Source organism: Crassostrea angulata, chromosome 6, assembly GCF_025612915.1.
Source record: "Crassostrea angulata isolate pt1a10 chromosome 6, ASM2561291v2, whole genome shotgun sequence".
In the NCBI taxonomy this organism is placed as follows: Eukaryota; Metazoa; Mollusca; class Bivalvia; order Ostreida; family Ostreidae; genus Magallana; species Magallana angulata.
In genome coordinates this window covers 55,141,090-55,157,645 of record NC_069116.1, presented here as the reverse complement: position 1 = coordinate 55,157,645, position 16,556 = coordinate 55,141,090, and the positions used below count along the sequence as shown (strand labels likewise).

Genomic DNA, 16,556 nt, shown 5'->3' with positions numbered 1-16,556 from the left:
TACCAAAAAGATTTACTCCTCCCCGGCGGGGAATCGAACCCCGGTCTCCCGCGTGACAGGCGGGGATACTTACCACTATACTACCGAGGAGTTATGTTCACCGAATTGAAATGCGGATTAGTAGAAATCGGATTGCCGATCGTTTACGAAATGTGATTGGGATATCAGTACCGGATTATCTAGATAGGTATAAGTATATTGGTTCCATGGTGTAATGGTTAGCACTCTGGACTCTGAATCCAGCGATCCGAGTTCAAATCTCGGTGGAAACTGTGCTTCTTTTGTCCAGGTTAACATTATATTTGTGTGACTTTAAACATGTACTGATTACACGTACTTTTACTCCCATTTCTTACCCGACTACCACCATATCAGTTCTCAAGGTTCGCTGTGTCGTATTTCGATTCATAACGATTCTCTTAACAGGATGCTGCTTCCAGCTTTATTAAAATCTTATATCATCGAACGTGCGAATAAAATACTAATCGTTCATTAATATTAACACGACTTAAGTTTATTTGTAATTTTGAAGGACACTGTTGAAAATAAATGAACCCTGTTTGTTTGTTAGATATAAACATGCTTTTTCACAATGTTGGATACAAATTCTGGGTTTTCAACATGATGCAAAAGTTTTGCAGTCATTAGGTAATACACACGTGTTCGACGTGTATTCTGAGCATGGTGACCATTTGACAATCTAACAAAACCAATTTGTAACACTATCAGTTTATTTTTGTTTTGAGTGCAAGTTTTGTTATCCTAGTAATTTGTTTCCTTCCAGTTTATTCATACAAGTAGTAATGAGTTGTCTGTGAAATCTACACAACTCAATCAAAAACAACACAATATATATTGAAATGTTCCTAGTCGTAAGTTTATAACAAGGCTAAAAAAAAGCAGTATTCTATCGCAAGGAGCTATTAAGATTGGAACTATCAAAATAAAACGTTTGAGCAGAGCCAGCTGAAGTTGCTTCTGTTTTGTTTTGAGCACATGAAATTTGAAAGGCACACCCATTGGAAACATTCAGGTTGGCCTATTTAATCGCAATTGCTAGGTAAAAGAGAGATAAAGAGTGGCCAGTGTGGGGGTCGAACCCACGACATTCGCACGACGCTCTAACCGACTGAGCTAACCGGCCGTTGTTCGACGATAGTATTTGTTAAGTTATTGTGTGCTTGTAATATATTTTTGTTTGGTTGCCCGATTGTGAAATCTTGCATTATAAGCAAGTAGGGTCTGTGGCGTAATGGATAACGCGTCTGACTACGGATCAGAAGATTCCAGGTTCGAATCCTGGCAGACTCGAAGACAGTTACTTTTTTTTGGAAAGAACACATACATGAATTTGGATTTTTGGTGGAAAAGGTACTTTCAAATCGAACTTTTCTATTGCGGCGGTTACGGCGAGCGATGAACAGAAAGACGTTGTCCATTGTTAATTCGAAAGTTACCAAAAAGATTTACTCCTCCCCGGCGGGGAATCGAAACCCGGTCTCCCGCGTGACAGGCGGGGATACTTACCACTATACTACCGAGGAGTTATGTTCACCGAATTGAAATGCGGATTAGTAGATATCGGATTGCCGATCGTTTACGAAATGTGATTGGGATATCAGTACCGGATTATCTAGATAGGTATAAGTATATTGGTTCCATGGTGTAATGGTTAGCACTCTGGACTCTGAATCCAGCGATCCGAGTTCAAATCTCGGTGGAACCTGTGCTTCTTTTGTCCACGTTAACATTATATTTGTGTGACTTTAAACATGTACTGATTACACGTACTTTTACTCCCATTTCTTACCCGACTACCACCATATCAGTTCTCAAGGTTCGCTGTGTCGTATTTCGATTCATAACGATTCTCTTTACAGGATGCTGCTTCCAGCTTTATTAAAATCTTATATCATCAAACGTGCGAATAAAATACTAATCGTTCATTAATATTAACACGACTTAAGTTTATTTGTAATTTTGAAGGACACTGTTGAAAATAAATGAACCCTGTTTGTTTGTTAGATATAAACATGCTTTTTCACAATGTTGGATACAAATTCTGGGTTTTCAACATGATGCAAAAGTTTTGCAGTCATTAGGTAATACACACGTGTTCGACGTGTATTCTGAGCATGGTGACCATTTGACAATCTAACAAAACCAATTTGTAACACTATCAGTTTATTTTTGTTTTGAGTGCAAGTTTTGTTATCCTAGTAATTTGTTTCCTTCCAGTTTATTCATACAAGTAGTAATGAGTTGTCTGTGAAATCTACACAACTCAATCAAAAACAACACAATATATATTGAAATGTTCCTAGTCGTAAGTTTATAACAAGGCTAAAAAAAAGCAGTATTCTATCGCAAGGAGCTATTAAGATTGGAACTATCAAAATAAAACGTTTGAGCAGAGCCAGCTGAAGTTGCTTCTGTTTTGTTTTGAGCACATGAAATTTGAAAGGCACACCCATTGGAAACATTCAGGTTGGCCTATTTAATCGCAATTGCTAGGTAAAAGAGAGATAAAGAGTGGCCAGTGTGGGGGTCGAACCCACGACATTCGCACGACGCTCTAACCGACTGAGCTAACCGGCCGTTGTTCGACGATAGTATTTGTTAAGTTATTGTGTGCTTGTAATATATTTTTGTTTGGTTGCCCGATTGTGAAATCTTGCATTATAAGCAAGTAGGGTCTGTGGCGTAATGGATAACGCGTCTGACTACGGATCAGAAGATTCCAGGTTCGAATCCTGGCAGACTCGAAGACAGTTACTTTTTTTTGGAAAGAACACATACATGAATTTGGATTTTTGGTGGAAAAGGTACTTTCAAATCGAACTTTTCTATTGCGGCGGTTACGGCGAGCGATGAACAGAAAGACGTTGTCCATTGTTAATTCGAAAGTTACCAAAAAGATTTACTCCTCCCCGGCGGGGAATCGAAACCCGGTCTCCCGCGTGACAGGCGGGGATACTTACCACTATACTACCGAGGAGTTATGTTCACCGAATTGAAATGCGGATTAGTAGATATCGGATTGCCGATCGTTTACGAAATGTGATTGGGATATCAGTACCGGATTATCTAGATAGGTATAAGTATATTGGTTCCATGGTGTAATGGTTAGCACTCTGGACTCTGAATCCAGCGATCCGAGTTCAAATCTCGGTGGAACCTGTGCTTCTTTTGTCCACGTTAACATTATATTTGTGTGACTTTAAACATGTACTGATTACACGTACTTTTACTCCCATTTCTTACCCGACTACCACCATATCAGTTCTCAAGGTTCGCTGTGTCGTATTTCGATTCATAACGATTCTCTTTACAGGATGCTGCTTCCAGCTTTATTAAAATCTTATATCATCAAACGTGCGAATAAAATACTAATCGTTCATTAATATTAACACGACTTAAGTTTATTTGTAATTTTGAAGGACACTGTTGAAAATAAATGAACCCTGTTTGTTTGTTAGATATAAACATGCTTTTTTACAATGTTGGATAACAATTCTGGGTTTTCAACATGATGCCAATGTTTTGCAGTCATTAGGTAATACACACGTGTTCGACGTGTATTCTGAGCATGGTGACCATTTGACAATCTAACAAAACCAATTTGTAACACTATCAGTTTATTTTTGTTTTGAGTGCAAGTTTTGTTATCCTAGTAATTTGTTTCCTTCCAGTTTATTCATACAAGTAGTAATGAGTTGTCTGTGAAATCTACACAACTCAATCAAAAACAACACAATATATATTGAAATGTTCCTAGTCGTAAGTTTATAACAAGGCTAAAAGAAAAGCAGTATTCTATCGCAAGGAGCTATTAAGATTGGAACTATCAAAATAAAACGTTTGAGCAGAGCCAGCTGAAGTTGCTTCTGTTTTGATTTGAGCACATGAAATTTGAAAGGCACACCCATTGGAAACATTCAGGTTGGCCTATTTAATCGCAATTGCTAGGTAAAAGAGAGATAAAGAGTGGCCAGTGTGGGGGTCGAACCCACGACATTCGCGTTATTAGCACGACGCTCTAACCGACTGAGCTAACCGGCCGTTGTTCGACGTTAGTATTTGTTAAGTTATTGTGTGCTTGTAATATATTTTTGTTTGGTTGCCCGATTGTGAAATCTTGCATTATAAGCAAGTAGGGTCTGTGGCGCAATGGATAACGCGTCTGACTACGGATCAGAAGATTCCAGGTTCGAATCCTGGCAGACTCGAAGTCAGTTACCTTTTTTTTGGAAAGAACACATACATGAATTTGGATTTTTGGTGGAAAAGGTACTTTCAAATCGAACTTTTCTATTGCGGCGGTTACGGCGAGCGATGAACAGAAAGACGTTGTCCATTGTTAATTCGAAAGTTACCAAAAAGATATACTCCTCCCCGGCGGGGAATCGAACCCCGGTCTCCCGCGTGACAGGCGGGGATACTTACCACTATACTACCGAGGAGTTATGTTCACCGAATTGAAATGCGGATTAGTAGATATCGGATTGCCGATCGTTTACGAAATGTGATTGGGATATCAGTACCGGATTATCTAGATAGGTATAAGTATATTGGTTCCATGGTGTAATGGTTAGCACTCTGGACTCTGAATCCAGCGATCCGAGTTCAAATCTCGGTGGAACCTGTGCTTCTTTTGTCCACGTTAACATTATATTTGTGTGACTTTAAACATGTACTGATTACACGTACTTTTACTCCCATTTCTTACCCGACTACCACCATATCAGTTCTCAAGGTTCGCTGTGTCGTATTTCGATTCATAACGATTCTCTTTACAGGATGCTGCTTCCAGCTTTATTAAAATCTTATATCATCGAACGTGCGAATAAAATACTAATCGTTCATTAATATTAACACGACTTAAGTTTATTTGTAATTTTGAAGGACACTGTTGAAAATAAATGAACCCTGTTTGTTTGTTAGATATAAACATGCTTTTTTACAATGTTGGATAACAATTCTGGGTTTTCAACATGATGCCAATGTTTTGCAGTCATTAGGTAATACACACGTGTTCGACGTGTATTCTGAGCATGGTGACCATTTGACAATCTAACAAAACCAATTTGTAACACTATCAGTTTATTTTTGTTTTGAGTGCAAGTTTTGTTATCCTAGTAATTTGTTTCCTTCCAGTTTATTCATACAAGTAGTAATGAGTTGTCTGTGAAATCTACACAACTCAATCAAAAACAACACAATATATATTGAAATGTTCCTAGTCGTAAGTTTATAACAAGGCTAAAAGAAAAGCAGTATTCTATCGCAAGGAGCTATTAAGATTGGAACTATCAAAATAAAACGTTTGAGCAGAGCCAGCTGAAGTTGCTTCTGTTTTGATTTGAGCACATGAAATTTGAAAGGCACACCCATTGGAAACATTCAGGTTGGCCTATTTAATCGCAATTGCTAGGTAAAAGAGAGAAAAAGAGTGGCCAGTGTGGGGGTCGAACCCACGACATTCGCGTTATTAGCACGACGCTCTAACCGACTGAGCTAACCGGCCGTTGTTCGACGTTAGTATTTGTTAAGTTATTGTGTGCTTGTAATATATTTTTGTTTGGTTGCCCGATTGTGAAATCTTGCATTATAAGCAAGTAGGGTCTGTGGCGCAATGGATAACGCGTCTGACTACGGATCAGAAGATTCCAGGTTCGAATCCTGGCAGACTCGAAGACAGTTACCTTTTTTTGGAAAGAACACATACATGAATTTGGATTTTTGGTGGAAAAGGTACTTTCAAATCGAACTTTTCTATTGCGGCGGTTACGGCGAGCGATGAACAGAAAGACGTTGTCCATTGTTAATTCGAAAGTTACCAAAAAGATATACTCCTCCCCGGCGGGGAATCGAACCCCGGTCTCCCGCGTGACAGGCGGGGATACTTACCACTATACTACCGAGGAGTTATGTTCACCGAATTGAAATGCGGATTAGTAGATATCGGATTGCCGATCGTTTACGAAATGTGATTGGGATATCAGTACCGGATTATCTAGATAGGTATAAGTATATTGGTTCCATGGTGTAATGGTTAGCACTCTGGACTCTGAATCCAGCGATCCGAGTTCAAATCTCGGTGGAACCTGTGCTTCTTTTGTCCACGTTAACATTATATTTGTGTGACTTTAAACATGTACTGATTACACGTACTTTTACTCCCATTTCTTACCCGACTACCACCATATCAGTTCTCAAGGTTCGCTGTGTCGTATTTCGATTCATAACGATTCTCTTTACAGGATGCTGCTTCCAGCTTTATTAAAATCTTATATCATCGAACGTGCGAATAAAATACTAATCGTTCATTAATATTAACACGACTTAAGTTTATTTGTAATTTTGAAGGACACTGTTGAAAATAAATGAACCCTGTTTGTTTGTTAGATATAAACATGCTTTTTTACAATGTTGGATAACAATTCTGGGTTTTCAACATGATGCCAATGTTTTGCAGTCATTAGGTAATACACACGTGTTCGACGTGTATTCTGAGCATGGTGACCATTTGACAATCTAACAAAACCAATTTGTAACACTATCAGTTTATTTTTGTTTTGAGTGCAAGTTTTGTTATCCTAGTAATTTGTTTCCTTCCAGTTTATTCATACAAGTAGTAATGAGTTGTCTGTGAAATCTACACAACTCAATCAAAAACAACACAATATATATTGAAATGTTCCTAGTCGTAAGTTTATAACAAGGCTAAAAGAAAAGCAGTATTCTATCGCAAGGAGCTATTAAGATTGGAACTATCAAAATAAAACGTTTGAGCAGAGCCAGCTGAAGTTGCTTCTGTTTTGATTTGAGCACATGAAATTTGAAAGGCACACCCATTGGAAACATTCAGGTTGGCCTATTTAATCGCAATTGCTAGGTAAAAGAGAGATAAAGAGTGGCCAGTGTGGGGGTCGAACCCACGACATTCGCGTTATTAGCACGACGCTCTAACCGACTGAGCTAACCGGCCGTTGTTCGACGTTAGTATTTGTTAAGTTATTGTGTGCTTGTAATATATTTTTGTTTGGTTGCCCGATTGTGAAATCTTGCATTATAAGCAAGTAGGGTCTGTGGCGCAATGGATAACGCGTCTGACTACGGATCAGAAGATTCCAGGTTCGAATCCTGGCAGACTCGAAGACAGTTACCTTTTTTTTTTGGAAAGAACACATACATGAATTTGGATTTTTGGTGGAAAAGGTACTTTCAAATCGAACTTTTCTATTGCGGCGGTTACGGCGAGCGATGAACAGAAAGACGTTGTCCATTGTTAATTCGAAAGTTACCAAAAAGATATACTCCTCCCCGGCGGGGAATCGAACCCCGGTCTCCCGCGTGACAGGCGGGGATACTTACCACTATACTACCGAGGAGTTATGTTCACCGAATTGAAATGCGGATTAGTAGATATCGGATTGCTGATCGTTTACGAAATGTGATTGGGATATCAGTACCGGAATATCTAGATAGGTATAAGTATATTGGTTCCATGGTGTAATGGTTAGCACTCTGGACTCTGAATCCAGCGATCCGAGTTCAAATCTCGGTGGAACCTGTGCTTCTTTTGTCCACGTTAACATTATATTTGTGTGACTTTAAACATGTACTGATTACACGTACTTTTACTCCCATTTCTTACCCGACTACCACCATATCAGTTCTCAAGGTTCGCTGTGTCGTATTTCGATTCATAACGATTCTCTTTACAGGATGCTGCTTCCAGCTTTATTAAAATCTTATATCATCGAACGTGCGAATAAAATACTAATCGTTCATTAATATTAACACGACTTAAGTTTATTTGTAATTTTGAAGGACACTGTTGAAAATAAATGAACCCTGTTTGTTTGTTAGATATAAACATGCTTTTTTACAATGTTGGATAACAATTCTGGGTTTTCAACATGATGCCAATGTTTTGCAGTCATTAGGTAATACACACGTGTTCGACGTGTATTCTGAGCATGGTGACCATTTGACAATCTAACAAAACCAATTTGTAACACTATCAGTTTATTTTTGTTTTGAGTGCAAGTTTTGTTATCCTAGTAATTTGTTTCCTTCCAGTTTATTCATACAAGTAGTAATGAGTTGTCTGTGAAATCTACACAACTCAATCAAAAACAACACAATATATATTGAAATGTTCCTAGTCGTAAGTTTATAACAAGGCTAAAAGAAAAGCAGTATTCTATCGCAAGGAGCTATTAAGATTGGAACTATCAAAATAAAACGTTTGAGCAGAGCCAGCTGAAGTTGCTTCTGTTTTGATTTGAGCACATGAAATTTGAAAGGCACACCCATTGGAAACATTCAGGTTGGCCTATTTAATCGCAATTGCTAGGTAAAAGAGAGAAAAAGAGTGGCCAGTGTGGGGGTCGAACCCACGACATTCGCGTTATTAGCACGACGCTCTAACCGACTGAGCTAACCGGCCGTTGTTCGACGTTAGTATTTGTTAAGTTATTGTGTGCTTGTAATATATTTTTGTTTGGTTGCCCGATTGTGAAATCTTGCATTATAAGCAAGTAGGGTCTGTGGCGCAATGGATAACGCGTCTGACTACGGATCAGAAGATTCCAGGTTCGAATCCTGGCAGACTCGAAGACAGTTACCTTTTTTTGGAAAGAACACATACATGAATTTGGATTTTTGGTGGAAAAGGTACTTTCAAATCGAACTTTTCTATTGCGGCGGTTACGGCGAGCGATGAACAGAAAGACGTTGTCCATTGTTAATTCGAAAGTTACCAAAAAGATATACTCCTCCCCGGCGGGGAATCGAACCCCGGTCTCCCGCGTGACAGGCGGGGATACTTACCACTATACTACCGAGGAGTTATGTTCACCGAATTGAAATGCGGATTAGTAGATATCGGATTGCCGATCGTTTACGAAATGTGATTGGGATATCAGTACCGGATTATCTAGATAGGTATAAGTATATTGGTTCCATGGTGTAATGGTTAGCACTCTGGACTCTGAATCCAGCGATCCGAGTTCAAATCTCGGTGGAACCTGTGCTTCTTTTGTCCACGTTAACATTATATTTGTGTGACTTTAAACATGTACTGATTACACGTACTTTTACTCCCATTTCTTACCCGACTACCACCATATCAGTTCTCAAGGTTCGCTGTGTCGTATTTCGATTCATAACGATTCTCTTTACAGGATGCTGCTTCCAGCTTTATTAAAATCTTATATCATCGAACGTGCGAATAAAATACTAATCGTTCATTAATATTAACACGACTTAAGTTTATTTGTAATTTTGAAGGACACTGTTGAAAATAAATGAACCCTGTTTGTTTGTTAGATATAAACATGCTTTTTTACAATGTTGGATAACAATTCTGGGTTTTCAACATGATGCCAATGTTTTGCAGTCATTAGGTAATACACACGTGTTCGACGTGTATTCTGAGCATGGTGACCATTTGACAATCTAACAAAACCAATTTGTAACACTATCAGTTTATTTTTGTTTTGAGTGCAAGTTTTGTTATCCTAGTAATTTGTTTCCTTCCAGTTTATTCATACAAGTAGTAATGAGTTGTCTGTGAAATCTACACAACTCAATCAAAAACAACACAATATATATTGAAATGTTCCTAGTCGTAAGTTTATAACAAGGCTAAAAGAAAAGCAGTATTCTATCGCAAGGAGCTATTAAGATTGGAACTATCAAAATAAAACGTTTGAGCAGAGCCAGCTGAAGTTGCTTCTGTTTTGATTTGAGCACATGAAATTTGAAAGGCACACCCATTGGAAACATTCAGGTTGGCCTATTTAATCGCAATTGCTAGGTAAAAGAGAGATAAAGAGTGGCCAGTGTGGGGGTCGAACCCACGACATTCGCGTTATTAGCACGACGCTCTAACCGACTGAGCTAACCGGCCGTTGTTCGACGTTAGTATTTGTTAAGTTATTGTGTGCTTGTAATATATTTTTGTTTGGTTGCCCGATTGTGAAATCTTGCATTATAAGCAAGTAGGGTCTGTGGCGCAATGGATAACGCGTCTGACTACGGATCAGAAGATTCCAGGTTCGAATCCTGGCAGACTCGAAGACAGTTACCTTTTTTTTTGGAAAGAACACATACATGAATTTGGATTTTTGGTGGAAAAGGTACTTTCAAATCGAACTTTTCTATTGCGGCGGTTACGGCGAGCGATGAACAGAAAGACGTTGTCCATTGTTAATTCGAAAGTTACCAAAAAGATATACTCCTCCCCGGCGGGGAATCGAACCCCGGTCTCCCGCGTGACAGGCGGGGATACTTACCACTATACTACCGAGGAGTTATGTTCACCGAATTGAAATGCGGATTAGTAGATATCGGATTGCTGATCGTTTACGAAATGTGATTGGGATATCAGTACCGGAATATCTAGATAGGTATAAGTATATTGGTTCCATGGTGTAATGGTTAGCACTCTGGACTCTGAATCCAGCGATCCGAGTTCAAATCTCGGTGGAACCTGTGCTTCTTTTGTCCACGTTAACATTATATTTGTGTGACTTTAAACATGTACTGATTACACGTACTTTTACTCCCATTTCTTACCCGACTACCACCATATCAGTTCTCAAGGTTCGCTGTGTCGTATTTCGATTCATAACGATTCTCTTTACAGGATGCTGCTTCCAGCTTTATTAAAATCTTATATCATCGAACGTGCGAATAAAATACTAATCGTTCATTAATATTAACACGACTTAAGTTTATTTGTAATTTTGAAGGACACTGTTGAAAATAAATGAACCCTGTTTGTTTGTTAGATATAAACATGCTTTTTTACAATGTTGGATAACAATTCTGGGTTTTCAACATGATGCCAATGTTTTGCAGTCATTAGGTAATACACACGTGTTCGACGTGTATTCTGAGCATGGTGACCATTTGACAATCTAACAAAACCAATTTGTAACACTATCAGTTTATTTTTGTTTTGAGTGCAAGTTTTGTTATCCTAGTAATTTGTTTCCTTCCAGTTTATTCATACAAGTAGTAATGAGTTGTCTGTGAAATCTACACAACTCAATCAAAAACAACACAATATATATTGAAATGTTCCTAGTCGTAAGTTTATAACAAGGCTAAAAGAAAAGCAGTATTCTATCGCAAGGAGCTATTAAGATTGGAACTATCAAAATAAAACGTTTGAGCAGAGCCAGCTGAAGTTGCTTCTGTTTTGATTTGAGCACATGAAATTTGAAAGGCACACCCATTGGAAACATTCAGGTTGGCCTATTTAATCGCAATTGCTAGGTAAAAGAGAGAAAAAGAGTGGCCAGTGTGGGGGTCGAACCCACGACATTCGCGTTATTAGCACGACGCTCTTTTTTTTTTTTTATCTTTTATTGATATTCAACACAATACACACTGTACATATCAATTCTTAAAAACAGCAATGTCTAATAAACAAATGAATTTATATAAAAGGACAAGTATTAAAAAATAAATATCAACACACCCTCCGTTTCTTTAACTAGAGGATTTCTGTTCAAAAATAATTTGGAGAAAATATTTCTTCTGTTTTCCTTGATACACAATTGGTAATGATTATATGAAATAAATTGTTTTAACATGTATTTACAAAATTTAGTAACATCCATCTTCTGTTGACTTTTGATAAACATTTGTCGTCGTTTGTATATACTTAATCTACATATTGATAAAAAGAAATTAACAAAAAATGTATTTACATTTTTTATACCCGTTGACAATGATGAGAAAAACATCTCATCAAATCTCAAAGTATTGAAAATATTTACATCTACATCTTTGAATAATGTTTCTAAATGATACACAACAAATTTGTTTATAAATTCATGTAGTTCATTACAGCCAATAAATAAATGTATAATATCTTCATTTTGTAATGAGCAAATTGGACAACAATTTGATTCTGTTTTGCCGATTTTAAATAATTTTTCATATGTAAATATTGCATTGTGATACATCTTAAAATCTAATTCAATAATTTCAGGTGGTTTATAAGACTCCAATAATGTACCCCATCTTTTGAAAAATACATCAGAATCATCAATATTAAATTTTTCTTTCCAAAAACTATTTGATACAGGATGTTGAAACAATTTGTGTAGCAATAATTTGTAAAATATTTTAACAGTACATGTACTAAAAACTATAGATTGATTTTCATATTTTACACAAAAGTCTGCAAGAAAAGCCATGTTGTGAAACTCCTTTTCTTTTACATATTCTGTCCATTCCCTCGGAATGCTTTCTAAAAGAGTTCTGTAATTTTCCTTGATAGCCAATACATTTACATCAGGGTCATACTCTTGAATAATATCAACAATATAAGAACTTGGTAAAAAACCTGGTATAACTTCATATGCTATATGTTTTACATGTGTAACGCCTGCCTTAATAAAAACATTCCACTTTAACATTTTACCTTTGTTTGTTACTTTTGGATTACAAAAAAGACAAAAATTATACACGTCACTTTCTTTTTGGTTAAATATCACATAATCTTCTATTGCATACCATGCGCTAAACATTTCTTTGTAAAACTGAGGTAATGTAGGTAAGTCTTGACTAAACAATCTCAGTAAAAATATTTCTGAATTTGCGCCTAAAGAACATATCTTTGACAGGTGATATTTTAAAATGTGTTTCCACAAAAAATCTTTCGATGTACAAAAATATTTAGCTAGAAATTTAAGTCTAAATGATAACATTTTGAGATAAATATCATTCAACATTAAACCTCCATTATGTTTATCACCAACAATAGTTTTGTAAGACACCAAATGTGCACCATAATTCCACAAAAATTGAATACATTCTTTTTGTATTGAATCTCTTGCCCATTTAGGCATTGATAAAACAGATAACGAATACCACAACTTTGACATCAACATAGTATTTATAACAACTGCCCTTCCTTGAATTGTTAAATCTCTTTGTCTCCACAAATTAAGTATTTGTTTAATTTTTTTCACTTTGTCATTCCAATTTAAAACTTCACATTCTTTCTTGTTTCTACCAAAAAATATACCAAGTATTTTCATAATACTTGTTTCAGAAATATCATAAGTTTTTTTAACTTTATCTTTTAAACAACCTGAACCTATACACATTATTTCAGATTTTTGAGTATTAATTTTTGCACCTGATGCGTTTCCATATAACTCAAAAACTTGTAAAACTTCTGTTATAGAACCTGTATCTGATATTGTCATAGTTGTATCATCAGCGTGTTGAAACATTAAAGCCACCTTGTCAGACATTGGTATAGGTATTCCTTTTATATTTATGTTACTTCTCATTGCATGATACAAAGGTTCTGCTGATAAAACATATAATAAGGCAGATATTGGACAACCCTGTCTGACCGAATTTTTAACTGGAAAATAATTGGTTAAAAAACCATTACATTTGACACTACTAAAAATGTCATGATAAAATATCTTTATCCACCTTTTAAAATAAGGTCCAAAACCAAATGTATCTAAAACATCAAATAAATACTCATGACTTACTCTATCAAAGGCTTTTTCTTGGTCTATTTTAACAATGTAGCCTTCCAAATTATCCATTTCTACTAAATCAATAATGTCTCTAACACTAACAATTGTATCTGCAATATCTTTTCCTAGTATACAACATGTTTGAGCATCTGATATAATATTTGGTAAAACAAATTTTAATCGATTTGCCATAACTCTAGCAATGATCTTATAATCAACATTAAGTAAGCTAATAGGTCTATAATTTTTCAAACATCTCTTGTCTCCCTTTTTCTTGTACAATAAAGTAATAACACCCATTTTCATGCTGTGTGATAACGATTCTTTTGTTTCTATTTCTTTATACAATTTAAACAAAATATCACTTAAATATGGCAAAAACATTTTGTAAAATTCAACTGTTAATCCATCTGAGCCTGGACTTTTGTTATTGGACATTTCTTTAACTGCTATTATAATTTCTTCATTGTTAATACAGTTTTCACATAACTCAAAATCATTCTCATCTAATCTTTTATCAACAAATGATAAAAAATGCTCCTTACTTTCTTCTTTAATACTGACAGATGAGTATAATTTTGAGAAAAACTTATATTGAATATCTAGTAACGCTTCTGTATCATTTTTAATTACACCATCATCAACTAATTCTTTAATTGAATTTGATTTTTGTCTAACTTTTTCCAAATTCAAAAAATATTTGGTACATTTATCTGACTCATTGGCCCATTGAGCCTTTGACCTTAACATTGCACCTCTACATTTTTCTAATTCAAACTCTGACAGTTCACATTTCAACGCCTCATATTTTTCAATATCAATTTTTTCTCCATTTGCAATATTCTCAGATAACTTTTTTATTTTGTTTTGTATAGTAAAATATTCTTTGTTACGTTCTTTCGCCCTTCTTTTACTATAACTCTGAGAATACTTCTTAATTTTGTATTTCAAATTATCCCACCAAACTAGTAGTGATGTATTATATAATATGCAAGCTTTTTCTCTTTCTATCAGTTCTACAATTTTTCCTTTGTATATATCATCATAAAGTAGTAAATTATTTAGAATCCATATTCCAGGACCTCTTTCAACATCATCATTATTGAAATAAAGCACAACCATTGAATGGTCGCTCAAAGTAGTTTCTACATAATAAATATTTCTAACATACTTATTCAAATCCTTAGATGTCAAAATATAGTCTATTCTACTTTGAACTAGTCTATTTTCAATCACCATTTTTCTAGAAAAAACTTTTTCTTTTTTATTTCTATTTCTCCATATATCATCAACACTATGTTTATTCATAAATTCAAACAGTGCATTATAACCTTTGTCATACGTATGGACAGTTTTTCCACAACGATCTATTTCATTAAGCGTGTTATTAAAATCTCCTAATATCATAAGACTGTTAGACATTGGGATTATTTCTGAAATATTCTTAAAAAATGATGATCTATCTGCAACTTTGTTTGGTGCATATACATTTATTATATCAAATGTTTCATCATTATCTTTATATTTTATGTGTAAAAATCTACCATCAAAACCATTGACAAATTCAACATTTTCTTTTAAATCATTTCTTATCAAAAAAGCTACACCTCTTGCCGAACTATCATAATTATTGTAAATAATATCACCATTCCATAAATGTTTATACATATCAATAAATTCATCTTTCCAATGTGTCTCTTGTAAACCAATTATATCATATTTCTTTTCAACAAATAAACTAAATATCATTTTCATTTTGTCAACATTACATAACCCATTACAGTTCCATGAAGTAACTAACATTACAGATATGAGTAATAAAGTTACAATAATTTTATTCATTTTATCTATTCTTTTTGGCCTTTCCTTTCTTCACTTTCTTCTTTCTCTTTGTTTTTCCTTTGATAATGATTTCGTCGTCCTGTTCTGAAGACTCGGAACTTTCTGAATGTTCTCGTACGACCTCGTTTCCTTCCGCGTTATTTTGATCCCGATGGCTATCGGCACTATCAACGGGTTCACTGATTTTTCCACTATTTTCTTTCATATGTGAATCAATTTCGGGTTCAACTTTCTTTTGTTCATCGTGCGTTTTCCCGATATCATCTTCGGTTGGATTTTCCGGTGTTTCGTTTACTTCCATTTCTGGTTCTGATTCCCTCTCTTGTGCCTCGTCAAGCTGTGCGCCGTTCTCCTTATTCACCTCTTCAACAGGGCTGTCATCTCCTGAATCGTGTTCACTAGACCCGCACGAACACTCGTCTCCCCACTGAAGACAATCGTAACACTTTTTCACCGAACATGTTCTAGCGTAGTGTCCTTGTTGTTTACATCTAAAGCAGACGAATTTAGGGCAAGCCCTAAACAGATGATCTTGCGAATAACATAACGAACACACTTTAATTTGCCCATTGTGGATAACCCTGTAGTATTCTTTTCTGAATTTGATTGTGTACGGTAATGACTGCATATTTGGTGGTAATTTTACTCGTACGTATCTCGTTCCATCGGCGATGTTTGTTCCAGGGTAATATCGCCGTTTGATTGGAGATAATATTTCAATGTTCATTGACAGAAGTGTATCTTCAATTTCATGATCTTCAATGTATGCTGGGAGATGTAGAAAACTTACCATTATTGAGTTTTGAACAATTTCTCTACATTCATATGTTTTGTCTCCTATTTTTATTCCTTCTAAAAGATACTGAAGAGGGGCCCTACCGTCTAAGGTGATTTCATATAGATTTCCTGATCTTGGGACACACGCGAACATAGATCCAACTCCACAATTTTCGTGTACAAACTTGATGATATTATCAGGTTTAATCTGCCCATTATCTAATACATCAACAGTTACTGTGTTTTCACGGCGGTAGTTTCTATTTACCTTGTTTGGGTTGTTTTGTGATCCGCCCTCATGGCCGCCACTCGACGTGGCAGGCATCCTGCCCTTTGTTGACACAAAGTCAACACTACTTGCAAATAAAGTTCAACAATTCACTTATGTACAATATTATATATACAGTT

General features: G+C 35.8%; 28 non-coding genes across 28 annotated transcripts; 15 read left to right on the top strand and 13 right to left on the bottom strand.

Annotated features, from left to right (window-relative positions):
• Positions 1 to 18: 18 nt before the first annotated feature.
• Trnad-guc (transfer RNA aspartic acid (anticodon GUC)) lies at positions 19 to 90 on the bottom strand. The gene has a single exon. It is a non-coding gene; the product is annotated as a tRNA-Asp (tRNA).
• A 110-nt stretch (positions 91 to 200) lies between these two features.
• Positions 201 to 272, top strand: Trnaq-cug (transfer RNA glutamine (anticodon CUG)). Its single transcript has one exon. It is a non-coding gene; the product is annotated as a tRNA-Gln (tRNA).
• Positions 273 to 1,238: 966 nt separating this feature from the next.
• Trnar-acg (transfer RNA arginine (anticodon ACG)) lies at positions 1,239 to 1,311 on the top strand. Its single transcript has one exon. It is a non-coding gene; the product is annotated as a tRNA-Arg (tRNA).
• A 161-nt stretch (positions 1,312 to 1,472) lies between these two features.
• Positions 1,473 to 1,544, bottom strand: Trnad-guc (transfer RNA aspartic acid (anticodon GUC)). Its single transcript has one exon. It is a non-coding gene; the product is annotated as a tRNA-Asp (tRNA).
• A 110-nt stretch (positions 1,545 to 1,654) lies between these two features.
• On the top strand, positions 1,655 to 1,726 carry Trnaq-cug (transfer RNA glutamine (anticodon CUG)). The gene has a single exon. It is a non-coding gene; the product is annotated as a tRNA-Gln (tRNA).
• Positions 1,727 to 2,692: 966 nt separating this feature from the next.
• Positions 2,693 to 2,765, top strand: Trnar-acg (transfer RNA arginine (anticodon ACG)). Its single transcript has one exon. It is a non-coding gene; the product is annotated as a tRNA-Arg (tRNA).
• Positions 2,766 to 2,926: 161 nt separating this feature from the next.
• On the bottom strand, positions 2,927 to 2,998 carry Trnad-guc (transfer RNA aspartic acid (anticodon GUC)). The gene has a single exon. It is a non-coding gene; the product is annotated as a tRNA-Asp (tRNA).
• A 110-nt stretch (positions 2,999 to 3,108) lies between these two features.
• Positions 3,109 to 3,180, top strand: Trnaq-cug (transfer RNA glutamine (anticodon CUG)). Its single transcript has one exon. It is a non-coding gene; the product is annotated as a tRNA-Gln (tRNA).
• Positions 3,181 to 3,988: 808 nt separating this feature from the next.
• Positions 3,989 to 4,062, bottom strand: Trnai-aau (transfer RNA isoleucine (anticodon AAU)). The gene has a single exon. It is a non-coding gene; the product is annotated as a tRNA-Ile (tRNA).
• Positions 4,063 to 4,156: 94 nt separating this feature from the next.
• Positions 4,157 to 4,229, top strand: Trnar-acg (transfer RNA arginine (anticodon ACG)). Its single transcript has one exon. It is a non-coding gene; the product is annotated as a tRNA-Arg (tRNA).
• Positions 4,230 to 4,391: 162 nt separating this feature from the next.
• Positions 4,392 to 4,463, bottom strand: Trnad-guc (transfer RNA aspartic acid (anticodon GUC)). Its single transcript has one exon. It is a non-coding gene; the product is annotated as a tRNA-Asp (tRNA).
• A 110-nt stretch (positions 4,464 to 4,573) lies between these two features.
• Positions 4,574 to 4,645, top strand: Trnaq-cug (transfer RNA glutamine (anticodon CUG)). Its single transcript has one exon. It is a non-coding gene; the product is annotated as a tRNA-Gln (tRNA).
• An 808-nt stretch (positions 4,646 to 5,453) lies between these two features.
• Trnai-aau (transfer RNA isoleucine (anticodon AAU)) lies at positions 5,454 to 5,527 on the bottom strand. The gene has a single exon. It is a non-coding gene; the product is annotated as a tRNA-Ile (tRNA).
• Positions 5,528 to 5,621: 94 nt separating this feature from the next.
• On the top strand, positions 5,622 to 5,694 carry Trnar-acg (transfer RNA arginine (anticodon ACG)). The gene has a single exon. It is a non-coding gene; the product is annotated as a tRNA-Arg (tRNA).
• A 161-nt stretch (positions 5,695 to 5,855) lies between these two features.
• On the bottom strand, positions 5,856 to 5,927 carry Trnad-guc (transfer RNA aspartic acid (anticodon GUC)). The gene has a single exon. It is a non-coding gene; the product is annotated as a tRNA-Asp (tRNA).
• A 110-nt stretch (positions 5,928 to 6,037) lies between these two features.
• Trnaq-cug (transfer RNA glutamine (anticodon CUG)) lies at positions 6,038 to 6,109 on the top strand. The gene has a single exon. It is a non-coding gene; the product is annotated as a tRNA-Gln (tRNA).
• An 808-nt stretch (positions 6,110 to 6,917) lies between these two features.
• Positions 6,918 to 6,991, bottom strand: Trnai-aau (transfer RNA isoleucine (anticodon AAU)). The gene has a single exon. It is a non-coding gene; the product is annotated as a tRNA-Ile (tRNA).
• A 94-nt stretch (positions 6,992 to 7,085) lies between these two features.
• Positions 7,086 to 7,158, top strand: Trnar-acg (transfer RNA arginine (anticodon ACG)). Its single transcript has one exon. It is a non-coding gene; the product is annotated as a tRNA-Arg (tRNA).
• A 164-nt stretch (positions 7,159 to 7,322) lies between these two features.
• Positions 7,323 to 7,394, bottom strand: Trnad-guc (transfer RNA aspartic acid (anticodon GUC)). Its single transcript has one exon. It is a non-coding gene; the product is annotated as a tRNA-Asp (tRNA).
• A 110-nt stretch (positions 7,395 to 7,504) lies between these two features.
• Trnaq-cug (transfer RNA glutamine (anticodon CUG)) lies at positions 7,505 to 7,576 on the top strand. Its single transcript has one exon. It is a non-coding gene; the product is annotated as a tRNA-Gln (tRNA).
• Positions 7,577 to 8,384: 808 nt separating this feature from the next.
• Positions 8,385 to 8,458, bottom strand: Trnai-aau (transfer RNA isoleucine (anticodon AAU)). Its single transcript has one exon. It is a non-coding gene; the product is annotated as a tRNA-Ile (tRNA).
• A 94-nt stretch (positions 8,459 to 8,552) lies between these two features.
• Positions 8,553 to 8,625, top strand: Trnar-acg (transfer RNA arginine (anticodon ACG)). Its single transcript has one exon. It is a non-coding gene; the product is annotated as a tRNA-Arg (tRNA).
• Positions 8,626 to 8,786: 161 nt separating this feature from the next.
• On the bottom strand, positions 8,787 to 8,858 carry Trnad-guc (transfer RNA aspartic acid (anticodon GUC)). Its single transcript has one exon. It is a non-coding gene; the product is annotated as a tRNA-Asp (tRNA).
• Positions 8,859 to 8,968: 110 nt separating this feature from the next.
• On the top strand, positions 8,969 to 9,040 carry Trnaq-cug (transfer RNA glutamine (anticodon CUG)). Its single transcript has one exon. It is a non-coding gene; the product is annotated as a tRNA-Gln (tRNA).
• An 808-nt stretch (positions 9,041 to 9,848) lies between these two features.
• Positions 9,849 to 9,922, bottom strand: Trnai-aau (transfer RNA isoleucine (anticodon AAU)). The gene has a single exon. It is a non-coding gene; the product is annotated as a tRNA-Ile (tRNA).
• A 94-nt stretch (positions 9,923 to 10,016) lies between these two features.
• On the top strand, positions 10,017 to 10,089 carry Trnar-acg (transfer RNA arginine (anticodon ACG)). The gene has a single exon. It is a non-coding gene; the product is annotated as a tRNA-Arg (tRNA).
• Positions 10,090 to 10,252: 163 nt separating this feature from the next.
• On the bottom strand, positions 10,253 to 10,324 carry Trnad-guc (transfer RNA aspartic acid (anticodon GUC)). The gene has a single exon. It is a non-coding gene; the product is annotated as a tRNA-Asp (tRNA).
• A 110-nt stretch (positions 10,325 to 10,434) lies between these two features.
• Positions 10,435 to 10,506, top strand: Trnaq-cug (transfer RNA glutamine (anticodon CUG)). The gene has a single exon. It is a non-coding gene; the product is annotated as a tRNA-Gln (tRNA).
• The last annotated feature ends 6,050 nt before the right edge of the window (positions 10,507 to 16,556 follow it).